Source organism: Limulus polyphemus, unplaced genomic scaffold (assembly GCF_000517525.1).
Source record: "Limulus polyphemus unplaced genomic scaffold, Limulus_polyphemus-2.1.2 Scaffold3974, whole genome shotgun sequence".
Taxonomy (NCBI): Eukaryota; Metazoa; Arthropoda; class Merostomata; order Xiphosura; family Limulidae; genus Limulus; species Limulus polyphemus.
In genome coordinates this window covers 79,164-83,741 of record NW_013669584.1, presented here as the reverse complement: position 1 = coordinate 83,741, position 4,578 = coordinate 79,164, and the positions used below count along the sequence as shown (strand labels likewise).

Below are 4,578 nucleotides of genomic sequence, written 5' to 3'. Positions count from 1 at the left end.
GTAGGTATCGCTCCCATCACCTTTCCATTTGCTCTCCAATGGCTGGGAAGCTACTGATGTACAAAGCATCACCGATAATCTTGGCAAGTGTCTTTCTCATCTTTCCAGCACTTCTGTTTCTTGGCATTCAATTCACCAGCAGAGCAATTGCCTCTTTACTTTTGGGCCAATCATCTCTATGACTATAATTGCCCCTTTACGCTGGTTTAACTCAAGCTTGCTCTTCATTGGTCTGGCAGTACATAGGTTGGACCTAATGATGTTCAATATGAGATGCTGCTCCATCTCCCTGATGCTTAGCTTACCTTTTTATAAGCCTGAAAAGGATCCCAAGTTGCCTTCTAATTATCATCCAATTGCTTTGACTAGCTGTCTCTGTAAGTTTTCAGAGAGGATTGTTAATGCTAGTCTTGTTTGGTTCCTTCAATCAAACAATCTCCTCTTGCCCACACAGCGTGGGTTCTGTTGACAGTGCTCCACCATGGACCACCTGACTTGACTTGGAACTTTGATCAGGGCTACCTAGAGAGAACATCTTGTTTCTGTCTTCTTTTTTTTTTATTTTGAGAAGGCTTATGTTACTACATGGAGGTACATGCAAGACTTCCATTCATATGGGTTGCATGGCCATTTGCCCTTTTTTATTTTTACTTCACAGGTGATTCCAAGTCCGTGTGGGTACAACCCATTCTTGTTCTTTCACAAAGAAACTTTGAGTCCCTCAGGGCTGTGTCTTGAGTGTCACACTTTTCAGTATCAGGATCAATGCCAGTACTCAACAACTTCCTCCTACTGTTGCAAACAGCCTCTATGTTGACAACGTCCACATTTCTTGTCAGTCATTGAGTATGGGGTTTATTGAGTGGCAGCTTCAAAATGCCTTCAACCACTTGTTGAAGTGGACCACAGCAAATGGTTTTACCTTTTCTTTTTCCAAAACCATTTACATGCACTTTTGCCACCAGTAGGGTTTAAATTCCTATCCTGAGCTCCATCTAAGTGATGTTGTTCTTCACATAGTCACTGGTTCAAAGTTCTTGGGGGTTATCTTTGACCGTAAGCTTGCTTTCATTTCTCACATCAAGCAGGTATGTGTGAAGTGTACAAGGGCACTGAACATCCTTTGTGTCCTCTCTCCCAACTCTTGGGAAGTGGATCAATGTTCTGTGCTAAAGATTTATCATGCCCTCATTTGATCCAATTTGGACTATGGGTTTGTGGTTCTACCAGGGCCTCTGCCTTGAAGATGTTAGACCCCATTCACCATCTGGGGCTTCAGCTATGCATGAGGGCCTTCTGCATTTCTCCAGTCCAGAGTTTGTACACAGAGTCTCGTGAACCTCCTCTTTACCTCTGTTTGCAACTTTCTCTGCAGTATGCTACCAAGCTTCAATCCTTACCACAGCATCCCACCTGGGGTTGTGTCTTCCTTCCTCACTGGGCTATGCTCTTTCAGAACAGTTGGTCTGTTATTCTTTGTTTTGGCCTTTGAATCCATCACAGCTGGCTGAATTGGGTCTGTCATTGGATGAAGTTGCTGTCTCCAATGATCAGCCCATCCCACCATGGCTTATTACCATTCCCACCTTTAACCTTTCTATGAGTCATTTGAGGAAGGCAGATACTCCTGATTGAAAGTACCATCTTCTCTTTGCAGAACATCTTTCAGACCATTCATCTTTTTCCATTTTTACAGATGGTTTAAAATCAGGTGACTCTATGGGCTCTGCCATGATTTGTTGTGGCTTGGTGTTTGCTAACAGGATCCCCTCTACAGTTCACTGCTGAGTTGTATTCCATTTTTCTTACCCTGGATCACATAGAAGCTATGCAGTACACTGATTGTACCATTTACACTGACTCTTTTAGATCTACTGGTCCTGAAATCGCTTCAGGTCAGTTCTCACCCTGTTCTCTTCAATAATAAAAAATGACTGGCCCATTTTTCTTCATCTTCCATTACCATCCAGTTTTTCTGGATACCTGGCCATGTTGGTATTCAAGGAAATTAATTCAATCACATCTCAGTTAAGTCTGTCTTCTCTGGTGCTGTCACAACCATGCCTATCCCATATATGGACTACAGTCCTATATTCAAAGCATGGCTTCTTGCCAGTTGACTTGGGGTGAGCAACATTATAATAAGCTTTTCCAGATCAAACCTTCTGTTGCTCTTTGGCCGTCTTGTTTCCGGAAGGATCGAAAGGAGGAAGTTGTCCTGGCTAGGCTAAGCACTGGTCACAGTTTTTTAACTTGTTTTCTTTTATCTGGTACTGACCCACCAATGTGTAGCCTTTGTGACACTCAAGTCACAATAGCCCACATTTTATTGTCATACCATCGTTATGACTAAACGACGGCACAATCTTAGACATGTTTTCTAAGGATTTAGCCCTGACATTGGACGGTGTTATTGGCGATGGTGACACTGTCCAACTTGATTGTATTCTTAGATTTTTATGAGCCATTGGTCTTTATAATTCTGTTTAAGTCTTTTATCAGATTTTTTGCACGTTTTGCAGTTTTAACTTGATTCATGTTTACATTTTATTGAATTTTACTTTTTAAGATTTTACCAATTGTTTTTCACAGATAGCCATGTTGCTTTGTGGCATAAAATGCTAAACAATAAACCAACTCTGCTGATCATTGGATTGAATAAATTGGGGTCAGTTTGCTTTTAAAAATTTACACTTTTGCACTGTTTCCAGAGCACTGTTCCTCAAGACTTCTCAATGCACATTACCCCCAGATTCTACTAGTGGAGCTTAGGAGTCCTTATCACACCCGGGTTCCAGTCACTGGGGTGGTGGACAGAGGCTTTTCATCCAGAATGTTAGAATGAATTTCCTCCATGCTTGAAGAGAGGGGAAGTTTGGGGCTTCCTATCCAGCTCCCTGGTTGTTTTTTTTTCCAGGTGTTGGTAGGAGAGGCACAAGTATACACGGGAGCCTACTCGTATTACCATTTCAGATTTTATGCTTGGGTTGAGCGTGGCCCTTGTATTTGATCAATGTTGGTTTGGTACATTGTACATGGAAAAGGGTTTGTTGTCTCCTCGTATTTCCGAATACAGAGTGGTCTCATCCTAAGTCATTGGTTAAGTACAGTTTGTTCCATGTACTCCCCATAATTCCAGGGGCAAGTGGAATTTACCTTGCCCACATAGTTGGAGAGTGAGGATGAGTGTTCATAATTTCAGACTGGATAAGTTCTTTTTCCTCAGTTTCTGAGCCTGGGGTGTTGCCTTTTATTAATGAAAATACATTTTTGATTTAAGAAAATGTTAAATTTCATTGGTTACAGTGTTGTAGAATGTACACAGGGATCCAAATATTACATTCCCGCATTCCTTAGAAATTTAACTTTGCTTGGGGAATTTCATCTTTTTAGTTGGCTTTCCAGATTAGAATGCATGGTCCATCCGTGTTCCTTTAGTTATGACCACTGAATATGAACATATTGCATGGATTAATTAAAAAACAATTCATGAGGAAATGCAACTTTACATGAGGGATTGTAATCCTCCTGATACACCACATGGATATCCACATTACATTCTTTATTAATAAAAGTAGATTCATCAGATTGCCAGCTTTTTTAATTTCTTCATGATTTCATTAGAGAAGTAGGCTCAGTTATTCATATTTTCTAGAATTCTGTATAATTTAAAATTTTTTTCACACTTCACAGAAATCATTTTATATTTAAGAAAAGTAAATAAAAATGTTCTAGTCTTGTTAATAAATTGGGTTACTAGAAACACATATTTTTGGTTTTGTAGTAGTAAATCAGTATAAAAGTAATAATGTAAACCAGAGTTTGTAGTATATTTAAAGTTAAAAAGTCAACCCTGTGTCCTTTCCATTTGATAAAATTTAGAATGTGTGAGACTTGCAAACTGTTATCTTGTCTAACACAAGGTTCAGTATGCCAGTGTGTAGTTACAAATGTACTGCAGTTGTATATTCTGTTCTTGAGTATTACATAGATAGCATGGGAAAACGTGCTTTGTGATATGATTCATTCACTGTGTTCCAAAGCATTTAATATTAGAAGATCAAAATATTGAACTTGTGGTTTTCTGCATTGGTTGTAAAGAAATATATGTAGTGCTAATCAATTTTTTTGAATGAAAAATTTGATGGTGACAGAAGGAGCACTCCCTTGCTTCAGAACCTGACAGATACAATAAATGGATCACACATGGCTACTTGGCCCATCAAGAATCTTTAGAGACTGATTATCTTGGTAATTAGCATTAAATACTGACAGTTACAGAGGTTCACAAGTTAACTGATGGAAATGAATAACAGACATCACAAATATATTTTTTAAAACGAGTAATGGCCTTTGGTTAATTTGTTTTGTGCACCTGTGCTTGTGATGGGTAGTCATAAACAAGTTACTTCTAACATATAGATTAATAAAGTAAGTTTGTAATTAATTGTTGTTATTTCACATATTACATATGAGTTGTTTTCAAACAAATCAAAAGTAATAAAAAATTAAAATTTGAACATGTAGTTTTGGATACATATCTGCATATATATATATATATATATATATATATATATA

General features: G+C 38.3%; 1 protein-coding gene across 4 annotated transcripts in view; it reads left to right on the top strand.

Annotated features, from left to right (window-relative positions):
- Nucleotides 1-4,578, top strand: part of LOC106470382 — a 93,708-nt gene that overhangs the window by 15,126 nt on the left and 74,004 nt on the right. The gene's annotated exons all lie outside the window — the stretch shown is intronic.